Below are 27,284 nucleotides of genomic sequence, written 5' to 3'. Positions count from 1 at the left end.
TGATTCATGGGGTTGCAAAGAGTCAGACATGACTGAGCGACTGAACTGAACTGAACTGAACTGAACTGTGGTTCATGAGCTCTAGGGCACTTGGGCTTCAGTAGTTGTGGAGCAAGGGCTTAGTTGCTCCCCACAAACACATGGAATCTTCCCAGACCAGGGCTCGAACCCATGTTTCCTACACTGGCAGGTAGATTCTTAACCACTGGGACACTGGGGAAGCCCTCTCACTACTTACTTTAACTACTGTCTGCAAAGGTAGAATTTGTTTCATTAGCAGACAGCAAGCACGCTCCTTTCACAGTTGTGGATGTTTGTGAAGTCTAACTTAGACTGTTAAGTTAAATTTTTTTGTTTCCCTGGGTCTTTTTCTGAAATATTTCCCTGCTACCTTAATGCTAAGAAGAATATATATACTGAAACTGGGATTTCTCAGTTTGCTTGAATATTTTAGGCATAACAACTTTGAGAGTATGGAAGTAGAGTTATGATGAACTATTTTATTTTTGGCTGCACCATACAGCATAGCATATGGGATCCTAGTTCCCTGACCAGGAATCAAACACAGGGAGAGCATGGAGTCTTAACCACTGGACCGCCAGGGAATTTCCTGAACTATTTTATTACACCAAATTAGTGTCTGTCTCTTCTACTTTAGCCTGAACTGTGATTGGCACAGAGGATACATGCCATTCTATATTGAGGTCCATGCATTTTCAGCCACTAAAGGCAAATCTGTCTTGAACAAAAGAAAAAATTAACCTGGCAGAAAATAAACTATTTTTGGGTCTTAGTACTAATATTTGCTCAGCACTTACAATATGCCAGACAATGTTCTAAGTATTTGTATTAATTTGGATAATAATTACTATGAATATTATAAAGGTGATTTTTTCTCTCATTCCTTCCATGTATATTAATTGGAATTCTTCTGTATGGAAGAGTTTTCTCTTCTCCCTATCTACTCTTCCATTTATTTATATCAGCATTTACTCCTGGATATTTATTTTATTCCTTGAGGTATAATCAAATACCATCATTATTTATTTTGCTGCTCAAATTGTTCCATTTTTGGTCACTGAATGCACTTTCTACTTTTAAAAAACAGAAATAGAATAGAATATCAGAGTTTAATGTGCTGTGATTTTGTAAAATGTTAACATTAAGTGATACTAGATAAAGGGGATCAGAGGTGATGGCACCCCACTCCAGTACTCTTGCCTGGAAAATCCCATGGACGGAGGAGCCTGGTAGGCTGCAATCCATGGGGTCGCTGAGGGTCGGACACGACTGAGAGACTTCACTTTCACTTTTCACTTTCATGCATTGGAGAAGGAAATGGCAACCCACTCCAGTGTTCTTGCCTGGAGAGTCCCAGGGACGGGGGAGCCTGGTGGGCTGCCGTCTATGGGGTTGCACAGAGTCAGACACGACTGAAGTGACTTAGCAGCAGCAGCAGCAGCAGATAAAGGGGATGAAACTCAGAGTACATAAGGATAGGTACTGTTTTATAAAACTTATTTCAGTTTTATGAGTATGTATTTCTTCTGATGATTCAGTGGTAAAGAATCTGCCTGCATTGCAGGAGGTGAAGGACACTCGGGTTCAATACCTGGGTCAGGAAGATCCCCTGGAGAAGGAAATGGCAACCCACTCCAGTATCCCTGCCTAAGAAATCTCATGGACAGAGGAGCCTGGCAGGCTACAGTCCGTGGGTTCACAAGAGTCAGACCTGACTGAGCAGCACGCACATTTCTTCTAATGGGTTGCAGTCAAAAAGTATTGAACCCTGCCCTCTTCCCAGTTCCTTCTTTGCAGTCCAAGGAACTCTCGAGAGTCTTCTCCAACACCACAGTTCAAAAGCATAAATTCTTTGGCGCTCAGCTTTCTTTAGTCCAACTCTCACATCCATACACGACTACTGGAAAAACCATAGCTTTGACTAGACAGAACTTTGTTGGCTAAGTAATGTTGCTGCTTTTGAATATGCTGTCTAGGGAGGTCATAACTTTCCTTTCAAGGAGTAAGTGTCTTTTAATTTCATGGCTGCAATCACCATCTGCAGTGATTTTGGAGTCCCTCAAAATAAAGTCAGCCACTGTTTCCACTGTTTCTCCATCTATTTGCCATCAAGTATGGCATTTGACCAGATGCCATGATCTTCATTTTCTGAATGTTGAGCTTTAAGCCAATTTTTTCATTCTCCTCTTTCACTTTCATCAAGAGGTTCTTTAGTTCTTCTTCACTTTCTGCCATAAAGGTGGTGTCATCTGCATATCTGAGGTTATTGATATTTCTCCCGGCAATCTTGATTCCAGCTTGTGCTTCATCCAGCCCGGCATTTTGCATGATGTACTCTGAATATAAGTTAAATAAGCAGCCGTAGACAGTACATAAATGGTTAAGCATGGTTGAGCTTCATTAGAACTTAATGAACACTGAAATTTGAATTTAAGTTCTGTGTGTTGTGAAATACTTCTAATCCATTAAAAAATGTAAAAACAATTCTTAGCTAGTAAATTATAGAAAACAGGAGGTGGGCTGGACTTGGCACACAAGCTGTAGTTTGCTGACCCTTGTTCTGAAATCCAGGCCTTCTTGGATTCCTCTAGAACTCATGCCTTTACCACTGACTAGAGCTATATAGGTACTGGTGTAACCAAAGTTCTTCCTGATATTAATAGTGCCTTACAATTTTTATGGTCCAATTATTTTGGGGACTTTCATAGGCAGTATCTGATATGAACCTGACAATGCCTTATAAAGTTAGCATAATTTAGCTCCTTTATATAGATGAAAGAATAAGTTTAGAAAGGACAAGTTATCAATTAGTAGAGTTAGGAAGCAACTGGACTGTTAGAGAAATGAGACACAACAGTGTTACCAAGGAGTTGTTTTTTTCCCTAAATAAATCATTTTATTTATTTACGGCTTTGCTGGGTCTTCATTGCTGTATATCACCTTTTCTCTAGTTGCAGTGAGTGGAGGCTACTCTCTAGTTGTGGTGTGTGGGCTTCTCATTGCAGTGGCTTCTCTTGTGGAGCACAGTCTCTAGACCTTGTGGGCTTCAGTAGCTGCTGTTCCCAGGCTCTAGAGCAAGGCTCAGTAGTTGGCACTTGGGCTTAGTTACTTCATGATGTGGGATATTCCTGGACCAGAGATCGAACCCATATCTCCTGCATTGGCAGGTGGAAACTTTACCACTGAGCCTCCAAGGAAGCCCCACCAAGGAGTCTTTTTGGCTATTCCACACAGGTCTCACACAGACTCATTCACACATTAACTGTTTGTTTACTATTTTCAAAGGTCAGCGTGCCCACAGCTGGCTCTGGGCATAAACATACTTCAGAAACTGATGGTATATTCCAAATTGTCATTGTCACTGTACTAATTTTCAGCCAAACAAAACAACATATGGTCTTCCAGTTAATAACACATTCACACCTCTGGAAGAAAAATCATGAGAAGCCAAATTTTAATTCTAGCTTGTTGGTGAGTTGGGAATTTCAGGGTATCTTTATGAATAGTAAGGCATGGAGCACTCATCTCTATCTGACAAATGCAGATCTGCCAAAGGGACCAGAATGTCCTACATATGGGTCTGGTCACCGTCTTCCCTGCATGATGTATATTTTTGCTTAAGATTCTTTTTAAGATTCTATACAGACCATTCTGAGTTATCACATTCTTCATCCAGGGTATAATACATTTGATTATGATCATTTATTTTACTGTAAGTGAATAATTAGATTTGAAGTGTGATTAGCTTTATCTATGTGAAAATCCTTTATGAGCCTATACTTTACCATAAATGAGTAGATTAGACTTGAAAAGTGATTCATTTTTGTCTAGATTATTAAAATCCTTTGAAATTTATACACATTGATTCGACCTTCCTAAATGTGAGCTACCAGTTACTGATTTTATTCTGAGATGGGCCTTATTTCAGAATGACTAATTTCACTCACCTACCTTAGCTACACACTTAAAAACCCAGGCTTCTGAGAATTTCTCCAGTGTATTTTCTATCACATTAAAATGCTCTCACTTCAGTCCAGCCAAGAGCACTTAAACAAAAGCTAGTGAAAGGGATGGTGGTGTGAAATTAGTTTCAATTTCTCAGTCAGGCTGGGTAGAAAAAGGTGGTGGTGATATCCCTCAGGAGAGATTATTTTCAGAGGATAGTTCTATTGCATTCAGGTGGTAGGAACTATACTCAGAGGGGATTTAGGACTTTGATGCCCTTAGTTTTCGGAGAAGGCCATGGCACCCCACTCCAGTACTCTTGCCTGGAAAATCCCATGGACGGAGGAGCCTGGTAGGCTGCGGTCCATAGGGTTGCTAGGAGTCGGACACGACTGAGCGACTTCACTTTCACTTTTCACTTTCATGCATTGGAGAAGGAAATGGCAACCCACTCCAGTGTTCTTGCCTGGAGAATCCCAGGGACGGGGAAGCCTGCTGCGCTGCCATCTCTGGGGTCGCACAGAGTCGGACATGACTGAAGTGACTTAGCAGCAGCAGCAGCAGCCTTTAGTTTTCCCCCTTATTTTAAGTCTTAGGTAGGACTTCTTCCTTGATAATTTAGTGAAAGCACCCAGTGCAGTATGCCTGGAATAGAAAAACAGACATTTAAAATAAAGTAACAAGAGATAATTGAGGCCTGGAGAGGTAACATAGCTTGTACAAGCTAACACATGGTCTCTGGTTTTTCTTTTCTTAAAAGTTAATCTTCAATTAAAACCAGTACTTTCTCCATGTAGAAATGAAAACATTACAGATTAGATTATAGTCTCTTTCAACTAGCACTCTCAATCACAAACCTCTTCCCACTTCTCAGAGACAGCTGTTATCAGGTTTGTCCACATCCTTTTGGAAGAGCTTTCTTGGGCTCTTTCCATTGTCTTTGCCTCTCAAGGGTGGTTTTCGTCTTTGACTCTCCCACACATTTCTATACAGCAGAAATACAAAAAAGAGGAAGACTGAATTGCCCAGACACAACCCTAGCTCAGTGTCAAAAGAGAGATAAGACACATCTACACATGAATGGTCATGATAATAAGTTCTGTTTGTTAAAGGGACAGGCTGAGTATTCTTTGATCAATTCAAATGAATAACAAAGGCTTCCCTGGAACTGAGTGGGACAAGGTTTCAAGTGTTTTTCAAGTAATTTAATCTACAGCTAAGAAAGGCAATGTCAAAGAATGCTCAAATTACCATACAATTGCACTCATCTCACACGCTAGCAAAGTAATGTTCAAAATTCTCCAAGCCAGGCTTCAACAGTACATGAACCGTGAACTTCCAGATGTTCAAGCTGGATTTAGAAAAGGCAGAGGAATCAGAGATCAAATTGCCAACATCCGCTGGATCATCGAAAAAGCAAGAGTTCCAGAAAAACATCTGCTTTACTGTCTATGCCAAAGTCTTTGACTGTGTGGACCACAACAAACTGCGGAAAATTTTTCAAGAGATCGGAATACCAGACCACCTTACCTGCCTCCTGAGAAATCTGTATGCATATCAAGAAGCAACAGTTAGAACTGGACATGGAACAACAGACTGGTTCCAAATCGTGAAAGGAGTATGTCAAAGCTGTATATTGTCACCCTGCTTATTTAATTTATATGCAGAATATATCATGAGAAATGCTGGACTGGATGAAGCATAAACTGGAATCAAGATTGCCAGGAGAAATACCAATAACCTCAGATATACAGATGACACAGCCCTTATGGCAGAAAGTGAAGAACTAAAGAGCATCTTGATGAAAGAGGGGAGTGAAAAAGTTGGCTTAAAACTCAACATTCAAAAAACTAAGATCATGGTCCCATCACTTCATGGCAAATAGATGGGGAAACAATGGAAACAGCGACAGATTTTATTTTGGGGGGGGGCCTCCAGAATCACTGCAGGTGGTGACTGCAGCCATGAAATTAAAATATGCTTGCTCCTTGGAAGAAAAACTATAACCAACCTAGACAGCATATTAAAAAGCAGAGATATTACTTTGCCAACAAAGGTCCATCTAGTCAAAGCAATGGTTTTTCCAATAGTCATGTATGGATGTGAGAGATGGACTAAAGAAAGCTGAGCGCCGAAGAATTGATGCTTTTGAATGGTGGTGTGTTGGAGAAGACTGGAGAGCCCCTTGGACTGCAAGGAGATCCGACCAGTCAATCCTAAAGAAAATCAGTCCCGAATATTCACTGGAAGGACTGATGCTGAAGCTGAAACTCCAGTACTTTGGCCACATGATTCGAAGAAATGACTCACTGGAAAAGACCCTGATGCTGGTCAAGATTGAAGGCAGAAGGAGAAGGGAAGAACAGAGGATGAGATGGTTGGATGGCATCACTGACTCAATGGACATCAGTTTGAGTAAGCTCCGGAAGTTGGTGATGGACAGGGAAGCCTGGCGTGCTGCAGTCCATGGGGTCGCAAAGAGTCGGAGACGACTGAGCGACTGATCTGATCTGTCTTCTTTACGCGTAATTCGTGGAGTTAAAACAGGTGAGGTCATTTTGAGAGGCAGGTTATCCACTGTTTGGAGATAGAAAACTTGGATTTGGGTCAGTGCAGCTGGGAAACGGAATTCTTTCTCTACGCTTAAAACCCGGACAATTCCTGCCTCAAAGGGTTGATTCTATGACTTAATAAATGAAGTTGTATGACGACCGACAACGAGTAGGCTTTTCAACAGATGCTAGTCTTTTCAGGCCTTAGAGGCTTGGGAATGCAGAATTCAAGCCCGCATTGAACAGGGCACAACCTGCGAGGTCCGTCCGCCCCGTGGAGGTGCTTCTGAATCCCGCCGTGCGCAGCGGCTACCTTTTCCAGCCGTTGGCGTTTTCCCGCGCAGGGGGCGGGGCGGAGCGCGAGCCCGGGAACGTGTTCGCCGAACCCGACGCCTCGCCAGAACTACATCTCCCAGGAGGAGGGTCGCTCAGCCACCTGGCAGGCGGCGCCCACTGTTATTAGTCTCAGGTGGTAGCCCTGTCAACTTTCCGCCTTGGCCTTCCCTCGTACCGAAGTCACAGGCGCACCATCTAACGAACTCAGGAGGGAAAGGATGTGGTGGTGGGTGCCTTTGCTGTACAGCAGTTTGGGAGTCGTAGTCCCCTCGCACAAGGTTTGGGAGGCTGGGTTTGTCTTGAGTGGTCGGACCACATCACGTGATGACGGAAAGGCGGCCGTAGGCAGGGGAGCGACCTGTGGTGCCTTGTGAGGTCATCACACGGTGACGACGAGCTGTTCTTGGGCATCCTGGACGCGGTGGGTAGTACGTCTCTGAGAACTCCCGAGTTCGAGAAACTCCATAAAATATCCCTCGTTGACTCCATCTGCGTGCCTTCCCTTGACCCGCAGCTGTTGGCCTCTCGGGGCGGGAGTTGGGTGGCTAAAGGAAACAACGCGCTCCGTAGGCGGGCTGATGAGCCGCGCGGCGAGCTACGTGTGTTGGCTCCTCCTTCGGCCGTGACGCGGGGTCACGTGACGGGCCGGGCCGCCTCTGCCGCCGCCGCCGCTTTGTAAGAGGCACATTGGCAGGTAACGAGCGGCGGCGGCGGCGGCGGCGGCGGCGGGTCCCGAGTCCAGCGAGAGCAGCAGCGGTAATTGGCACCTTCTCTCTCTCCTTCCCCGTTCCAGCTCCTTGACCGCTACAGCTTGCGCTCAGTAGACCAGGGTTCAGCTCTTCTTTCCTCCAGAGCCCTTCCTACTGCCCCAGCGTCCACCCTGAGGTTGGGCCGAGCTTCCTTCGCCGGTTTCGTGCGTCCTCAGTTTGCCCAGGCCTGGGTGCTGTCCTTCCTCTCCACCGCTGGTTGTCCTGCGCTCCTTTCTGCCAACCCCTTCCTCGTCAGCCCAGCCCCACCCAGCCCCAGGGGGCGCCTACCCCTCCCCCCTTCGGGTTTCTGTCCTGGAGGGTGTGGTTTTTCTCTCCCACCGTTGTCCCTTCCTGCCTGTCCGCTCGAGCTCCCGCGCCACGCTGTCAATGACCACCTTTCCGCGTTCACGCCTGTCGCTAGTCCTGGAACTGGACATCTCAGAGCCCAACTTCTGTACTCTCTAGGCTTTCCTGGCAGCCCGGAGGCGTAGTTCAGTTCTACTTCTCCTCCTCATTCTGGAAAGCTTTGGTGCCAGACTCTTGGGATTCAGTTTTCCTCTTCGGTCCTAGTTCCTGTGGGCTGGCTGTGTCACGGTTGTTCTTTAGTGTGTAGGTTTGAGAAGGGTTTTGTAAACTAAAACGCTCTCTTATTCCAAATCTTATTCTTTTTATTGGTGCATTGCCTCTCAGTTTTCTTTGCCGCTGAATCACTTTTCCCACTCGGCATTCCCACCTTTTCCCCTGGGTTTTCAATCTGATTAGTTGTCCAGGTATCTCAGGTACCATCACTGTTCTCACCACTCTGATCTCTTCCTTGTTATCTCTAGGAGTTAGTTGATTCCATCATCATTCCTGTTATTTCCTGTTTGACCTAATCCTGCAGTTTACTTCCACCTCTGTTGGATATTGTTTCTGCGTGTATTCAAGGTGTCTCCGCCAGTATTTGGGCTTGCTGTGTTCTGCCCTTGTGTGCCGTAACAATTGAGAACTTTTAAAGGTCTTCACAGGGTACCTAAAGATCATCTTTTATTTGAAGGGCATATAATTCACTTTTTGAGTGAGCCCAATTACTGCGTATTTTCTCTTTGATTATGATAGTACTTTTAAAATCAAAAGTGTCAGTAATTAGTGTGTTCCTCACTTTTCCGTTATGAGTTGTACATTCATAATTTTTAGTTGTAGTTTGTCTAATAAAAGTGGAAGGAAAGTGAATGTAATCCTAAGGATTGGGTGACTCTTGGGGTGGGATCTGTCTGTCTCAGGAAAGGGAATAAATTCACTCGCTGGAGATGAAGGGTCTTCCCGTACCCCAGCATCTCTTATTTGCAGAGACCTTGGCTAGGACTGCCCTCTCATTGTTGCTTATCCAGGCAAAAGTGATTAGTTTCTCCTACACTACTTTTCTGCTTGCTTCCAGTGTGTTCCTCCTGAGTTTGTCTCCTTAAGGATAGTTCACATGTGTGGTGAGTTTTTTTTCCTCCACTCCTGTCCTCCTTGTTTCCCACAGCTCTGATTTCCTCTGTCTGCTTCATTGTTTCTGACCTTCAGTAATTAAGAAAATGATTGAAAGAACGGAGGTTTTTGTTATGATTGAAATATGACTGGAAGTGGTGGCATGGGAATGAGGCCATGGGAAAGGTTTGTGGTAATTGCCCCTCCTGCCTGTTTCCTGCTGCTCTGGTTTCCTCTGGCCTCTCTCTTTATATGTGGGCTGGACCAGCTCTCAGAGAGCTGCCTTTAGAACTGGGCTAGAACAGCGGTAACACCTCTGCTTCCCTTTCCTGGTAACTGGTCAGCCTGTGCACTGCTCATCAGTGTGTCTCTTGGTATTGTTTGGTGAGAAATGGTAGGAGAACCAGGAGGAGGATGGGTTTATTTCAGGATTTGTGTTTTGACAGAAACTGGTTGCTAACTCTGTTCCCATGAGTATAAACTGCATATAGAGAGTATAAACCAGTCTTGAAGGTTTGAACTGGTCTGAAGTTTAGCCTGTACTTTTGAAGTGTTGATTCCCCAGTCCTCTTTAAAAATGAAAACTTACTGTTAAGATTTTGTTGTTGTCATAAGAAACTTTTTGTGGGGTGTGTGTGTAAGTGCATTATAAAGGATTAATGCCTGCTCAGAAGAAGTGGTCTGCATGAATTCACAGGTTGTGACGTTCCTTTGGTTTTATTTTTAAAAAATTATTTTATTTATTTGGTTTTGATGGGTCTTTATTGCTGCGTGAGAGCTTTCTCTTGTTGGGGTGAGCGGTGGCTTCTCTTGTTGTGGAGCACAGGCTCTAGGGTGCACAGGCTTCGATAGTACTGGCACACAGGCTTAGTTGCCCTGTGGCATGCAGGATCAAACCTGATCCAGGGATCACACTTGTGTCCCCTGCATTGACAGTCAGATTCTTAACCACTGACCAATAGGGAAAAAAGTCCTCCTTTGATTTTAACAAACCTATCTTTTATTTCTTCTTGTGAGGCAGCTATAAGTCAGCAATGATCAGTTAGCTCTTAGTTGTTAACTTGAGTATATGCAGTGTCCTTTAAAAGCTAAGTAGTATGGCACTAGTGCTGTTTGACTAGTGAGAAGGTGGATCTCTGATAGAGCTTAGAAACCATTGTTTTCTCTTTTTTCTTTTCCCCAAAAGGAGAGAGGGAATATAACTTGAAGTAAGGTAAAGAGAGGGAATATCACCTTATAAACCTGTGGTAGGTTTTGAAATATTTTTGACCAATTATTGAGAGTCCCTTGGGCTGCAGGAAGATCCAGCCCATCCATTTTAAAGGAAATCAGTCCTGAATATTTATTGGAAGGACCGATGCTGAAGTCAAGCTCCAATACTCTGGCCATCTGATGCAAAGGACTGACTCATTGGCAAAGACCCTGATGCTGGGAAAGATTGAAGGAGGGAAGAGAAGGGGACGACAGAAGATGAGATGGTTGGATGGCATCACCGAGTCAACGGACATGAGTTTGAGCAAGCTCTGGGAGCTGGTGATGGACAGGGAAGCCTGGCGTGCTGCAGTCCGTGGGGTCTCAAAGAGTCAGACACGACTGAGCGACTAAACTGAACTGATCAAGTGGACTCCTTTTTTTAAGTCCAAGAATCAAATTAGTTGGTTTTGTTTTGACAATTATAACGTCAACTATGTATGCTGAAATTTCCTACTTTTAAAAATTTTATTTTTTTGGCCACGTTGAGTGGTGCGTGGGATCTTAAGTTTCTCCACCAGGGATTGAACCCATGCCCCCTACAGTGGAAGTGCAGAGTCTTAATCATTGGACTGTCAGGGAAGTCCCTCTCCTACTCTGTATATTTTCCTGACAGTGTTTTTCTCAAAGATGCTTGTTCTGTACTTTTTAAAGTTATTTTAGTTTTGAAATTTCTTGGCCTAGGTTTTGAAGAACAGGCTTGTGAAATTCTGGCTGACATAGCATGTGTATTATAGTGTGTTTCAGTTTTCAGAAAACTCATTTTCATACTGGAGTTTTGAGCTCAATTAAATTGAAACCCAGTTCACTGTTTGGAATTAATTTATGAAATGAGGCTTGGACCAAGGGGTAGGTGTTTCATTTAAGACTAGGCAATGCTCTACTTTTAAAGGGTGTTAGCAATGCGTTGATTGTTTTTTTTTTTCATTTGGAACTCTAAAAATAATAGAACATATGTTTGATTAGATTGAACTTTGATTATTTTCAAGGATTTATAGAGGAGAGAATTTTATTTGGATTTAGACTTGTTGCTATACCTTCATTTCTTTTGTTATTAACTTTTTACGTAAGTTGTCACATAGGAGCTTACTCATTTTAAGTTATGATATACATACATAATCCACTAATACTTTATTTGTATTTCCACGTCATGATATCTGGGGTGTTAGTTCCCTGACCAGGGACCAAACCCATGCCTTCTGCAGTGGAATTGTGGAGTCCTAACCACTGGACTGCCAGGGAGTTCCCCCAATACTTTAATGCTTTGTTCTTTACTCAAAAATTTTTACACGTCGCAAAAGAAAGAAGGAAAAGAAAGAAAGAGAAGTTGTCCAGTTGTATCCGACTCTTTGCAAACCCATGGACTGTAGCTGACCAGGCCCCTCCGGTCATGGGATTTTCCAGACAAGAGTACTGGAGTGGGTTGCCATGTCTCAATCTTCTCATCAAATCAGCTCTAGGTATACCTGTGGAGACTTTGAGAAGCTCAGTGTTCCTTCTTGCTATTAATGTCTTTCTCCCTCTTTGTCTTCTTGAATTCTTTCCATTCCTGTCCTCCTGTTTTCCTCTTCTTTCTCTTTCCCTTGTTTTCTCTCTCTTTTTTGCCTTCTGTTCCTTCAGCCACATACAAAAACACTCAACACGCAAGTCTCAGCTGAGGAGGTTGTATTCCTTCTGACTCTGCCACCATAACATTGCTGCTTCCTAAGCAAGCAGATGAAAACTTGAAATGTCTTTGCAGTCTCACCGGCTTGGGGAAGGTGTATAGTGCTGTCTGTATTGTACATGTCTACTCAGCTGGAATGTGTGTGGTTTGGAAGGTGGGATTTTTCATTTGATAATAATGTTTGTTGTCAGATCATAAACAAGAGAATGCTGCTGCTGCTGCTACGTCGATTTAGTCGTATCCAACTCTGTGCGACCCCATAGACGGCAGCCCACGAGGCTTCCCGTCCCTGGGATTCTCCAGGCAAGAACACTGGAGTGGGTTGCCATTTCCTTCTCCAATGCATGAAAGTGAAAAGTGAAAGTGAAGTCGCTCAGTCTTGTCCGAATCTTGGTGACCTCATGGACTGCAGCCTACCAGGCTTCTCCGTCCATGGGATTTTCCAGGCAAGAGTACTGGAGTGGGGTGCCATTGCCTTCTCCGAAACAAGAGAATAAGTGGGCTTAAAAAATACAAATTTAACTGAAATAAGGTCTAGGGAAAAAGTAACTGTCTTTAGGATTTATCGACAAGCCTAACTTGTTTCCTAGACCAAACCAGTTCTTCCCCTCTCTTTTTTCAAGTTAATTTACAAATTTCCATTTTAAGATTGGTTTTTGGGTCAGGTTGGCTGGGACTGTTTTACATAAGAAAATGCATTTTAGAAAATTTGGGGAAAAAAAGTGACTTACCATTGTTTAACATTTTAGTATAAATCTTTTTTTTTTTCCCTAAAGTGTACACTTTGAAAAGAATGAGATCATACCTTGCATACTTTTTTTTAAATTGAAGAATATAAGCTACATGCCAAAGGAGGTATATGAAGTAGAAAAAAACGTGGAGTTTTCAAAGCCAAAAATAAAATGACCAAGAAATGGAACATTAATGCCACCTTAAACTCCCTTGTGTGTTCTGTCTCCTAAGTTACTTTTTCCTTGGGGGGGGGGGGGGGTGGAGGTTACCATTACCCGATTATTTTGGTCTTACTATTTTTAAGAATAAATTTTACTCGCTATGTATCCATAAATAATATATAGTTTAGTATTGCCCGTTTTCAGTCTTGATCTAAATGGGATTGTGTGATTCTCTGGATACTTCACATGTTTTAGATTCATCCATATTGATTCTTCTCCATCATTTTCAGTAGTATGTTACTCTATTGTAAGGATATGGTGCATCTTATTTATTGTGGTGAATGTTTGTCTCATTTCCAGTTTTTTTTTTTTTTTTCCTGATTACAAATTATACTTATTCTCCATGTCTCCATTTGCACCCCACCTCAAAATGAGTAAACTAGTTTGCTGAGATTGTATGACTGAGAGTGGAATTTTGGGGTTGTGTGTAGGGTATGTGTAATTTTAACAGGTAATCCCAGATTATTAGCGTCGTTTTGGTCGCTAAGTCTGACCCTTTGCGACCCCATGGACTGTGGCCCCCCAGGCTCCTCTGTCCTTGGGATTTCCTAGGCAGGAATACAGGAGTGAGTTGCCATTTCGTTATCCAGGGGTCTCTCTAACCCGGGGATCGAATCTCCTGCATTGCAGGTGGATTTTTTTTTTTAAGGGGAAATTAAGAAAAAAGTTTTTATTTATTCATTTTTGACTGTGCTTGGTCTTTGTTGCTGTGCATGAGCTTTCCTTAGTTGTGGTGCATGGGCTTTTCATTGCAATGGCTTCTCTTGTGGAGCATAGGCTCTAGGGCTTTTGGGTTTTAGTAGTTGTGGCACTTGGGCTAAGTAGTTGCAGTTACTGGGCTCTGGAACACAGGCTCCAGTAGTTGTGGCACATGGGCCTAGTTGCTCCACGGCATGAGGGATCTTCCTGGATCACGGATCAGACCTGTGTCTCCTGCATCTCTTTACCACTGAGCCACCTGGGAAGCCCAGTGTTATATAGTCATTCTTAACTAGGCTCATTTGAACCACTGTGTGCTGGGCTTAGTCATTCAGTCCAGCTCTTTGCGACTCCATGGACTGTAGCCACCAGAGTGGGACTGTAGCCCACCTATCCTCTGTCCATGGGATTCTCCAGACAGGAATACTGGAGTGGGTTGCCATACCCTCTTCCAGGGGATCTTCCCAACCCAGGGATCGAACCCAGGTCTCCTGCTGCATTCCAGGTGGATTCTTTACCATCTGAGCCACCATTTGAACCACAGAATATAGAAAGTGACTATTTTCTCAGTTCTCTTGAGGATGTTACATAGCTAGTCTCATTCTAGATACCTATAGGAAAATATAATTCGTGCATACAACGGGTATGTTTGACATTGGAGCTTAATTCTTAAAGACTGAATTGGTGAGAGTGCCACATTCTTGCTAACATTTGGTATTGCTTTAATTTTTTGTTTTAGCCAATTCTAGTGGGATGTTTTAGATAGATCTTTTATGAACAACACACAGCTGGATTTTGCTTCCTTATTGCAACCTGCCAACTTCTCTTTTATTAAAAACTGGAGCATGGAGACCATTCATGTTTTTGGTAATTATGGATGTTTCAGGTACATTTCTGCCATATTGTCCTGTACTTGTCTTTATTGTTTTTCTGTCCTTTTTGCAGTTTTAATTCTTTTTTGTTGTTGGGCTTCCTCAAATTTAAAGACATTTTTCAAATTTGTAAAAGCTGAAGGAGTATACTGTATACCTTTGAACAAGAGTTATTACTTAATATTCACATTGAGTTTTTTCTGTATATACTCCATGTGTTATCTTTTGAGTCTAAGTGATTTGAAAGTAAAATGCAAATATCTTGACATTTATGCCTAAATGTTTCCTTAGCAAGTGTTTCTTCACAATAAAAACTTCTCATAAATAGCCACAATAACAGCTTTACACCTAGGAAAGGGAATGCTTATTTAAAATATAATGTATAATGTCAATAAAATTTGACATCCACATTCAGATTTTCCCAACTGTTCACAAAATAACCTCCCTATTCAATCAGGGTTTCTGTTTCTTTTTACCCTATTTAGTTATTGTCACTGAAGTACATTACTGAATAATAATCCATTTCTTCAGTGATTATTTTCTCAATTATTTATCAGATGTAACTGCCAGTCAGAAAATCATCTGATAAGCAAGAGTTAACTATTGCTGTTACTTGTTTAGTAGCTAAGTCCTGTCTCTTTGTGACCCTATGGACTGCAGCACGCCAGGATTCTCTGTCCTTCACTGTGTTCCTGAGTTTGCTCAAACTCGTGTCCATTGAGTCAGTGATAACTTAATCCAACCATCTTATCCTCTGGTGTCCCCTTCTCCTTTTGTTGTCAGTTTTTCCCAGCATGAGGGTCTTTTCTAGTGAGTCAGCTCTTTGCATCAGGTGGGTAAAGTATTGGAGCTACAGCATCAGTCCTTTCAGTGAATATTCATTCACGGTTGATTTCCTTTAGGACTGACTGGTTTGATGTTGCAGCCCAAGGGACTCTCAAGAGTCTTCTCCAGCACCACAGTTCGAAAGCATCGATTCTTCAGTGCTCAGCCTTCTTTATGGTTTAACTTTCATGTCCGTACATGACTACAGGAAAAACCATATCTTTGACACTGTTACTTAGTTAATTCTTGTAAATGTTAAGTAAATTTCATTTTATTGTAGGATAAGTGTAACTTTTTTGACTCTTAGAAGGCTCAAAGTGTATCCTGTTAGTCCTTTGCCCACCCCAAGTTTTGAAACACTGATTAAAGTTCCCTTTTTAATGTGTGAGAATGAAGCCAAAATATTATATTTATAAAAACTTTTAGATAGTATATTCTCATGACAATTCTCTGGAATGCTCAGAATGTAGGTTAATCCAGATTAGGTCTGAATAACAGTTTTTTGATGTTACTGGTATATGCTACTGTACAGCTGTTCAGTTGAACAAACGTTTACTGCTACTTGTTGGCAGTTGTTAGGTGCTAGGGATATAGGTGAATAATGCACTGTCCCTGTTCTTTTGGTGCTTAATTCCAGTGGGAAGACAGTGCAGTTAGGTATCAGGATGCTGTTGAGAGTGACAGAGGAACACACTGTCAGCTGATTCCAGGTATTGGCCAAGGCTTCCTTGAAGTATTAGGAGTTTGAGCCTTACTTATCCTGGGTTCTTCCCAAATTCCTGAAGTTAAAATTGTTTCTTTTGTTAAAACATTTTGAATTTCATCATAATGAAGTTTTATTGGAATTTGGTGTTATTTGGGTTACTATCTTATTGTATCTTTTGTTTGGCTTTGACTTGGTAGTTTATTTGTAGCCAGCAGCAGCAGTAAAAAAGAAAGTTATTCTTAATGTAAGTTAGTAGCTTTCAACATTTTTTTGGGTAAGTGTTTTACTGGAACTTACTGGATGTTTCAACATTTCTCCTCCAATCAAGATCTCATTTTATTTTGATGAGAAATTTCCTGTAATATCAGTTACTTGGTGAATGCTTCTTTGAATTGTTGAAGATCAGATGACCTCTTAAAAAAATTCTTAGTTTAGGTACTTCACCTTATTTAGTATCCTTTTAATTCCTTGTGATTGGGAGTACTAAGTTAATGGTGGAAAAAATACCCCTGTACAGAACATTCCAGGTAGTGGTGACAGGAATAAAATTCTTGTTAGCTAGGGGAGGCCATTTACTATTTTAATCAAAGAACTTTCAACTTTCATTTTTTTAAAGGCAGTTTGAGCTGTTTAATTGTTCTAGTGCTTATCTCACTTTACCAAAAGATCCCAGCTGTAATGGGATGTAGCTGGCATACCCTGAACCAATTTATATACTTTGGTCTAGACATCTGTGGGACAAAGAAATGACCAGGGTCACAAAGGATTTTGTTGCAGTGACTTCAGGCCTGTAGTGATAGTTGTACAGCTTCATAAATACTAAAAATCACTGAATTGTACACTTAAGAGTGGACTATACAATACTCATTATACCTCAGTAAAGTTATGTAAATTGTTTGAATAAATCGACAATATTTTGAAACACTTAACAAAGAAAGTGGTCAGTGTCCTTTAATCCTATAGTTGCTACCAGTTATGATCTAGTTTAACCATTTGAGTGAGGTACATTATCTTGTGTGGTGCTCCTTACAGACTTGCGAAAGAGTAAAATGCTCAAGGTTACTTAATCTAGTAATTTGTGCGACTTCCAAGCCTGTACTCCTAATCATAATACTGTACTACTTTATCTGTCTCAAATACTTCTGTCAGGAGTACAGCCAAGTGCTAGCTGATAAGTCAAACAATGTCCACATTTGTGGTACGTAAGGCTGGGATTTTGTAATGGACGGGGAATGAGGAATGGATATATGCAGGTGGGGCCCTTGAACTCCTGTCTCTAGTTCCTCTAGACCCATTTCACTTTATCTGCTTTATGTGTTAGGATTTAGTCACTGGTTTGGTTGGACTTGGTTTCTGTGGTTTAAAAGCAAAGCAACACACTTGCTTTTGCTTGGGTTTTCCATTCTGATTTTAGTAGCTGTTCTCATCAGCATGGTGAGCTGGTCTGTAAGCTGGTCTGGTCTCTGCCAGTTTAGGTGCGTCCTTTGAGGAAGGTGAGGCACACAGCACTGAGAAGCGGCCATTGATAGCACACTGGCACATCCTAAGAACGATAGGAAGGGTGTAAAAATTACGCTTAAGAACTCAAGCTGCTGTTAAGTAGGGCTGTTTAGTATATTGTTGCTGCTGCTGCTGCTGCTGCGTCGCTTCAGTCATGTCCAACTCTGTGCAACCCCATAAACGGCAGCCCACCAGGCTCCCCTATCCCTGGGATTCTCCAGGCAAGAACACTGGAGTGGGTTGCCATTTCCTTCTCCAATGCATGAAAGTGAAAAGTGAAAGTGAAGTCACTCAGTCGTGTCAGACTCTTAGTGACCCCATGGACTGCAGCCTACCAGGCTCCTCCATCCATGGGATTTTCCAGGCAAGAGTACTGGAGTGGGGTGCCATCGCCTTCTCCGAGTATATTGTTAAGAAACAGTAAAATAATCATAGTTATTATGGACATCAAGTAAAGACTAATTGCTGTTTACATTGAAGGACAGAAAATGAGAAAATGGAGATATGTTCAGTATGCTGTTGAGAAAATATGTCTTATGAAGGGTTGATGCAAAAAGCAAAATAGGAACTTTCGTAGTGGTCCAGTGGCTAAGACTCCATGCTCCCAATTCAGGGGGCCTGGGTTCGATCCCTGGTCAGGGAGCTAGATCCCACATGCTGCAACTAAGATCCAGTGCAGCCAAAACAAAACCAAAACCAGGTGCAGTTTGGAAGAATGACAAGGCCGATTTGATCAAAGTGTAGGGATCAGAGTGGAATAAAGACCTTGTATTTGTGATAATTGATGGTCTGTGAACAGAAGTTAATGAAGTTTGTTGTCGTTTAGTTGCTCAGTTGTGTCCTGCTCTTTGTGACCCCATGCACTGTAACTGGCCATGCTCCTCTGTCCATGGGATTTCCCTGGCAAGAATAGTGGAGTGCTTTGCCATTTCCTTCTCTAGGGCTTCTTCCTATGGGCAGGTGGATTCTTTACTGTTGAGCCACCAGGGAAACCAAAGTGATATTGTTGTTTGATAGAGTTTAGCAGTATTCTGAAAGATTAAACATTTTGATCCACTTTGGCATTAGTTTCATAATTAAGATAGTTCAGACAGGTAAATAGGGGTATGTCATTTCAGTGAAGTAGAGAAGAGGCAATTACTGATACTCTAGTTGATAAAGATGCCTTAGAACTGCTTAGAACGTTAGAGACTTTAAGTACAAACAGTAACCCTTAATCAGGTACCTGTTGTAAGTTGATGGCAGAGAATGTAAAGGAAGGCATAGATTTAAGGCCTTAAATCCTTAAATGGGTATAGGAAGGAGTTCATTAAAAGAATGGCTTAAAGGTTTTGAGCTCTGGAACACCTGGAAAATGCTGTTGGCTACTTGGAAAATTTTGGAAATCTTCAAGTAAGATCGTTTTGGATGAACTCCATTATATGTGTAACTGTCTAATAGGCAGTTACTTGGAGGCTGAATCTCTGGAGAGACATAGTCTTTAGCTTTTGCTTTGAAGTTAAAGGTAATAATTGATGCTAGTAGGGCATAACATTTCTGTGGGAAGGGAGAACGTGCTTAAGAATTGAACAATATTCTTTCAGAGGTGGGAGAAAGATGTGATGCCGCTGAGGATTTGAAGACAAGAGAGAACTAAGATGGTGTAGTATCTGAGAAACCAAGAGAAAAAGTTATACAGTGTGTCACATGCCAGAGATAGGTGAAAGACTGATGAGAACGAGAGAAGTTTGACAATTACTAGGAGTCAGTGATGACTTGGTGGAATAGTAGCTTTCCTTTTGTTGGAGTGTTAAGGTGGTGGAAACCAGACTGAAAGTTAAGATGTTTGGTGAGGAAATGGAGGCAGTGAGTGTATTCTTTTTTAGAAAAACAGCCTATGTAGTCACTGCTTGCGAGATAGAACATGTAGTTTCTGAGGACTGAGAAGGTAATTTTTCTAAGCCATTGTTTTTGAAAATCTGGATGTAGAGAATAGTTGAACAGGTTTTTGTGCACATTCTTGTGAGAACTAAAAGAATATGGAATATTTTCTCAGTGTAGCTGTTGGAAATTTCCTCACTAAGGCATTTTCTCTTTGGTTTGAATGAAAACTGAGCCTGGTACGTAAGTGACAGGTGTGTTAAGATTTACATGAATTGCATGACTCTGTTTTGGTAGGTACATTCTTCAGGTAACTGACATTTTTTAAAAAGTTGCTTTTGGCATGAGCGAAACAGTAATAAACATGCTGTTAGAATAAATATACAAATATGCTTTAAAGAAAGGAAAAAAAGTCAAGCAATTCAGGACTGTGTATCCTGAGGTATATGAGGAAAGTTGAAAAACTGTAAGGAAAAGCTGTGGGTATGAAGTACTTAAAAAATTAGTGTTTATATTTTTGGCTTATGATAGAGCTGTTTTTAAATAGCTTAACAATGAATATACTGAACCTTTAAATCAATTGTAAAATGTTTATGTATTTGTAACAATTGAGTGCCAAATGTTTAAATGATTTGTGAAAAATGAGAGTAACTTGAAATATTTTGTTATCTGTTTTCAGTAAGTATTGAAGATTTGTAATTAATAGAGATTTGTAATGTAATATAGTAAATCAACTAAAATTCAATTAAAAAGTAAAAAGAACTGAAGATTTGTAAAGTTTTATCTATTGAAGTATAGTAGGGATTTAATCACTTTGAACACTAATATCCAGTTTACTGTATGAGAGTGGTTAGCAGAGATGCCGCTTTGCCCAAAAACCGAAACAATAAATTAATGTGAGATAATGGGTTAAAGTTCATCCTAAAGGAGATCAGTCCTGGGTGTTCATTGGAAGGTGATGCTGCAGCTGAAACTCCAATACTTTGGCCACCTCATGCAAAGAGTTGCCTCATTGGAAAAGACTCTGAAGCTGGGAGGGATTGGGGGCAGGAGGAGAAGGGGACGACAGAGGATGAGATGGCTGGATGGCATCACCGACTCGATGGACATGAGTTTGGGTGAACTCCAGGAGTTGGTTGATGGACAGGGAGGCCTGGCGTGCTGCAGCTCATGGGGTTGCAAAGAGTCAGACTGACTGAGCGACTGAACTGAACTGAATGGATTAAAACTTTTTAAGTGATTATGGGTTAAACTGGGTAATATTTTGAGTGCGGTTGAATAGGTATATTTCCTGAAGTTCTTTTCACATCTTGAGGAGTTCGGAGATTTTCCTGTGTTGGGTATTGTTATGACTTTTCTGTTCTTGAAAATAAGAGGCAAGAATTAAACTGGCATTACAGTTTAAGATAATGTTTTGGCCTAGCGTTATCTTTGTAACTGGTTCTGGTCAATATGACTTGACTAAAACAAAGATTTGGCGTATCGAACTTGTATCCCCAAGAATAGGGAGGTAGGTTAGCCTACCCTTTCTCAGTGGGTCTCAGGAAGAGAAAATAACCCAAAGGAAGAAGGTGGCTTTTCCTTGCTTATCCTCTTCGCTATAAAGGCCTTGGGAATGAGCAACTAGTGAGAAGTTCATCTTTCTCCAATGGAGGGTGGTGGCAAAATGGGAGTGAGGGTGTGAAGGCAAAAAATTTACAAAAATATGTCTCAGTCTTCATCACAGACTAAGACTACTGTTGGCATTATGTCTGTTGTGTTCCAATGGCTCTGAGACTTCACTAGATTCTCTTGAGAGGGTAGGTGGGGATAAATGCAGCTGAATGTGGTTGGGGAAGAGCCAAGTCAAACTAGGATGTGGATAGGCGAATTTGAGATGGGACCATCCAGCTGGCAATTTATTATGACTTTTTAATACCCAGGAAATAGGCCTCGTGTTTTTTTTTGGTGCCTGATGTAATGTACGTTGACATCAACGGCTCAGTGGATGCTTACAGGTAGGTAAGGTTGTCTCTTAATCTTTCAGGCTACCATAGAACAACCTGCACAAAGTGAGGAAACATTTGAGGGCTTCTCACAAGAATGTTTAAAGGTGGAATGTGGTTGTCTCGCCTCCTCTCCCCCTCAAGACAGTGAAACAATGCAGATGATTTTAAAACAAACAAGGAAACAGCCTGAAAGATCCTGTTGTCCTTGGGTTCAGAAATATTTTTGGAACGTGGCCATACCATGCTGCCCAGAAGTCATGCAGATGTGTAAATGCTGCCAATTTGAGAAAGAGGCCAAGACAGGAAAGATAATGATATGATGAATTTATTTAGGAAAGCAAGTTCCTGGGCATGCCCTGGATTTAGAATAGATTCAAACTAATTCCTCACATTTACCCATCACATGGTTAGAATAACTGATGTAGAATCAGTAAAAGTTAAATCATGTTTATTGTACTGTATTTGCCAATGAAGAGAAATACTGCATTTTAGGAGGCAATTATATCAAAAAGGCTTGGAGCCAAAAACATTTTGGCACCTAAAGAATTTTCTTTCATATTCTTGTAATATACCTGATTTCTCAACTGACTAGGGTAATCGAGGTGCTATAATTATATTGCTACCTTGCTTTTACATAATAGTTTATATGTTAATGTTCTGTGATAAAAGCGTGATATAGTAATTTCTCGTGAATTACAATGATGTAAGACAAATAAAAACAGTGGAAGGCTATTCACTAAACTGTTAACAGTAGTTATTTTGGGGTGATGGAAGTGTAGGTGGTGGTTTTATTTTTTTCCACTTTTCATTGTTTTTTTTTGGAACTTTGTATGACTGAATGACTATTATGGGTAAAATAATAAAGTGAAATTATGTTTTTTGTCGTTTTCTCACCTTTCAATTGGAACCAACAGGAACGTTTTCATCTAAGGTTCTTTTGAGGGCAGCAATTCTCAAACTTTATTGTGGATCAAGTCTTGTTTAAACATTTCTGATGCACCAGATCTGGGGTGACCTTTGGCATGTGCATTTGTGACAGGTTCTTAGTGCTGATGCTGCCGGTCTGGATAACACACTTTTGAGAACCACTGCTGCTAAGTAGTTGGTGTGACATCCTGGCTGCACATTAGAAATCTGCAGAGCTTGTTTTTTTAAAAAAATGATATATGATTTATATATCATAAAATTCATCATTTTAAAGTATGCAGTTCAGTATTTTTAGCATATTCACAAAGTTGTGTATCAGTATTTCTAGTACATTTTCATCACCCCAAAAAGAAGGCGCCCCCCATTCTCACGACCAGTTTGCCCATTCTTTCCTGATCCCATCCACTAATATACTTTCTGTCTGTGTGGATTTGCCTTTTCTGGACATTACATGTAAATGGAGTAATACAGTATACATATCTGGTCTTTTGTGACTGGCTTCTTTCACTTAACGGTTTCAATGTTCATCCATGTTGTAGTTTTTATCAGAAGTTTGTTCCTTTCAGTACTTGACTAATCATTGTATGGTTATATCACATTTTATTTATCCATTCATCACTGGATTGTTTCTACTTTTTGGCTATTATGACCGATGCTCCTTATGGACATTCCATGTGTGAATTTCTGAGTAAATATTTGTTCTCAGTTCTCCTGAGTATGTACCTAGGATTGGAATTGCTTGGTCATATGGTAACTCTTTGTTTAATTTTTTAAGAACTGCTTGGAGAACTTTTAAAAAACAGTATTGCTGTCTGGGTCTTAACTATTTTGAGCCTGATGTAATAGGACCTGGTTTCATTTTTTAGAAATTGCTCAAGTGATTGTACTACGCAACTAGGGGTGGTGATGGATGGTGATCCACTCACTATTCCAGAGTCTTAAACTTTGTTTATTTGATGATGGGAAATTCCTGATGCTTCTGGAAGTATCACCACTTAAGAGTGGAGATTTAGACATGGTTGGAAAGCCACATTAGGTCATGAGTAAGTTGACAAACCTGGGTTGACTTTCTAGCATTTTTGCAGAGTAGAGTTTTTCTGGGCTCCTGCTTTACTTGTTTCACTGTTCTGTTGGTTCCTTAGGCCCATTGTGCAACGACAGGATCAGAACAGGGCAGGAGATAATGGCATAGTTATCTAGTACTTGTTTTTAAATTTTGAAGTATAGTAGCTTTACAATGTTGTGTTAATTTCAACATAGTGATTCAGTATCTTTTCAGATTATATTTCATTATAGGTCATTAGAAGATAATGGGTATAGAATAATTCCTTGTAGCCACAGCCTGTGGAGGTAGATAGGTTTAGAATGGAGGTTGAAAGCAGACTCTAGATGTGTCACTGTTTATGTGGGTGAGTTCTAATTCTGGGAGAGCAAGACCAGAGTATATAATGTAGGAAGAGGAACAGAATCTGCTATAAGTAGAGCAAGAAAAAAAAAGCGAGTGTCTGTTTAGCAAGAATTATTATGGATTTATGATAAAGCTGTTAATATTATATTCTGGTAAGTGGATGATTTATAGAAATTCTATTTTAATCTAGTTCCAGTGTAAGTTTTTTTTTTTTTTTTTTAATTAAAAAAGAAAACTGAACTCTTTACTAGTCTTTGTCTGTGGTGTAGTAACCCTCTACTGAAGGTAACATCCTGGTATTATTTGGGGAGTGCTTGTTTGAATGCAATGTAAATAAAAAGTACAGTACTATAACTTGTAGATCTTTTAAAATGCTGTATAGTATAGGGACCCCCTCCAACATCTCCTCTTTTTTAAAAAGATTTTTATTTTTAAGAACTTTTTTTTTTTTTTTTCCCCATGCTGTGAGGTGTATGGGATTTTAGTTCCCCGACCAGGGATGGAAATGCAGAGTCTCAACCACTGGACCGTCAGCAAAGTCTGAAACCCTCTCTCCTGCCCTTTTTTTTTTTTTTTTTTTTTAAGAGAAAAGACCTGAAAGGATTAAGACTGCTCATGAATACCTAGGGGCTTTTCAAGGGATAGGAGGGCAAATCATCATGAGGTGGCTGCTGAACTAAGATCTTAGTTAAAAGCCAGGGTTTAGAGCCAAGAAATTAGCAGTGGAGGAGTGGGACAGATGTATGGAAGCAGCTATTAGGCAATTAAATACTTTTTCTTGACTGACCTTAGATAATTGCAAAGAGAAATATGACTATGCCAAATACTTTTTGATGTCCCATAATATTCAGGGGTTCACCAGCACTCATCTTTTCTGTGGGCAGATTATATGTACAGAATAGCAGGTAACATTGTGTGTGACGCCTTGGTGTAGGGGAGTTAACCTTGTCTACCAACTGCTTGAGGCCTGACCCTGCCCTCAGCAGCTGCGGAGAATAAAAAAGTACCAGCTTGGTCAGCTCCTGGCACGCATGGCACAAGCAGTTTAGCTGTGTGGAATTGGGTCTCACACTGGAGTTCCTTGGCACTGTAGCTGCCTTACTCTCCCCTGAGTTGGGGTTGTAGACTTCCCCTTGCTGGCTGCTTTGGGCCTTCCAAATTTGTTGAGGTCCTTAATGTAAATCAGTGTTGTTTTCTGCAGGAATGAAAAGATGAATTTCCTCTGCAGAAAAAGGTTGAGAATAATGGATATTTTCTTGATAGAAAAAGCAGGAACACATATTGGAAGTTAAGTAAAAATAATAAAACAGATCCGATTAGCATATCATTACAATAGAGAGCTAAGGGAGCCCCTCTGGGTATCTGAAAGGCTGGGAAGTTAGGTGAGATTTGGACCCAGAACCAACCCAGATCTTTTTGCATCAGAGGTGAGTTATTAAGGTGGCACTAACAGTAGTAATGCTGTCTTCAAGACAGGGAAGCTGACTTGGAATGTGTGTTTATCTATAATTGATACATATGCTTGCTGCATAAAATAGTGGGGAAGAGCACAGACTGTGGAGCCAGATGGCCTGGTTTTGAATCTTGGCTTTACCACTTGAATCTTTGTCTTAGTTTCTTCTTGTCTGTAAAATGGGAGTAGTGTTAGTATGTATTTCAGAGTGTTGTTGGGAAGGTAATGACAATTCTGTATGTATAAAGTACTTCAGCGGTATCTGGTACATGATAAACAGTTTGCATTTGCTGCTGTTGTTATTGTCATAGCTTAATGGTTTCAGGATATTGGGAATGAGTGAATGAGTCTGATACAGATGAAGGACCCCTGACCGACCCAGCCTTGCCAGTCTAAGATAGCTCTGGCACTGCTGGCCTCAGGACTGAGTGAACAGCATGTCTGTGAGCTTTCTTTTTTTTATTTTGGCCTTAATGCATGGCCTGTGGGATCTTAGTTCCCTGACCAGGGATCAAACCTGCACTTACGCCCCCCCCCGCCCCGCCATCGCAGTGGAAGCACAGTCTTAACTACTCGACTGCCAGGGAAGTTCGTTTGTGAGCATTCTTGATGGAGGCTTGCTTCTGTTCTTAGTAGTTGAGCCCTTAGCTGATTACATAATTCATGTTGTGTGGGTGTATTATCTTCTGTTTGAGGGGAAAAAAAGACATTGATTTTGCTGTTTCTGGAATATAATTTTTTCTTGATGCAGTCAGTAGATGAAATACTCTGTGAACCTCCTGGTTTCAGAGGTATCTTCCAGTGCTGACACTTTGTAATACTGTCTTCAAGCCCTTGGTGCTTTCACCAACATCTTCACAGTTATCGGCATGTTATCAGCAAGTGTTCTGTAACTCCTCAGAATGACCAACTGTACCCTTGTTTTTCTTTTAGGGTTTATATGGTTTTTGATAAATTTTTACCTATTTTTTTTAATGTCTTTTTTATGTCTAATTTTAGTTACCATCTTCTTATGGTGAATTTGTGGTATTGCTCATGTAAACTTTAATAGAAGTACAGGTGGCTGTTAACCATTTTGAGTTCATTCTGAAATTCTGGAACACTTGAAAATGCAGCTGAGATATCTTATCTACAAAAGGTCCTTGAAAAAAAATAACAGTTAATAAACCGTTTTCTAAAAATGACCCACTACAGAGAAAATCTTTGTACTTTAATCAAGTTGGTTTATTCTGTTTTACTTTCTTTATATTGCAAGTAATTTTAGACTATTCTTGGACTTTAAGATAATCTAGGAGCTTTATGTGGTATTTGCTGATTTTGTTTTTGTTTTACAGATGTAGTAGCATTTTTTATCCCTGTTAAAATCTATCACATCTTTAATTTACTTTGAGGTGAAGTAAATATGGTTTTTAAAATTTGGTTGTATGGATTGAAATAACTTAGTGCTTCCTGCCACTTGAGAACCTGAGATATGTATGTTTGAGTTTCTACTGCATTATTTTTAGAATCTCTTGCTCTTGGCTGTTTCTATTCTAAGAATTCTCTTGGAACCTGTTCCATGGTAGTAGTTCTTGGGGGTGGAGAGTGATAGAGGGGATGGAACACAAGTGTAAACTGAATTCCTGTGTTCTGGCAACTGGGTGCTTATTGGAGAAGTACTGTCATTTACTACACAGAGCTCTTTTTCCAGAAAAGGAAACAGAATTTCCCCATGTGAGAGTATGCTGAAGGTGTTGATTTTTACATCTAATTTCCATGCCTTACTCATTTTCATAATTCATTGGTGGTAATTTTTAAGGATATTGGTAGTAATTTTGGTAACTTAGGCTTTTTACTTTGCTTTAAGAATACACTGACTCCAGAACCTTTATGTAAAAGATAAGAAAATTTGTCTGTTGAATCATACATTCTGTTAACTTTGCATTTTCTGAGCTCTGTTTTCTTTTCCCAGAGGATTCCATTATATTTAAATATTGTGGTTTAGAAATAACCATTTTTCTCTTTTAATTAAGATTTACTGCTCCAGGTTATTCATAAACTATTGCTACGAAAGACCTTTGGCATAAATATTGCAAACGGTTATTTCCAAACAACAGTATTTAAACATAAACTAAGCAATGT

At 40.7% G+C, this 27,284-nt stretch overlaps 1 protein-coding gene across 3 annotated transcripts in view; it reads left to right on the top strand.

Annotated features, from left to right (window-relative positions):
• Positions 1 to 7,252: 7,252 nt before the first annotated feature.
• UBAP2 (ubiquitin associated protein 2) overlaps positions 7,253 to 27,284 on the top strand; it is a 119,287-nt gene continuing 99,255 nt past the window's right edge. For 2 of the 3 annotated variants that reach the window (XM_027550022.1, XM_027550018.1), the window contains exon 1: positions 7,507 to 7,610. The gene's annotated coding sequence lies outside the window, so the exon portion shown is untranslated. Of the gene's footprint in view, positions 7,276 to 7,506; positions 7,611 to 27,284 lie in introns of those variants that run through there. The other variant, XM_027550019.1, reaches the window with a different exon arrangement.

This window comes from Bos indicus x Bos taurus, chromosome 8 (genome assembly GCF_003369695.1).
Source record: "Bos indicus x Bos taurus breed Angus x Brahman F1 hybrid chromosome 8, Bos_hybrid_MaternalHap_v2.0, whole genome shotgun sequence".
Classification (NCBI taxonomy): Eukaryota; Metazoa; Chordata; class Mammalia; order Artiodactyla; family Bovidae; genus Bos; species Bos indicus x Bos taurus.
This window is presented reverse-complemented; position numbering and strand designations above follow the sequence as displayed.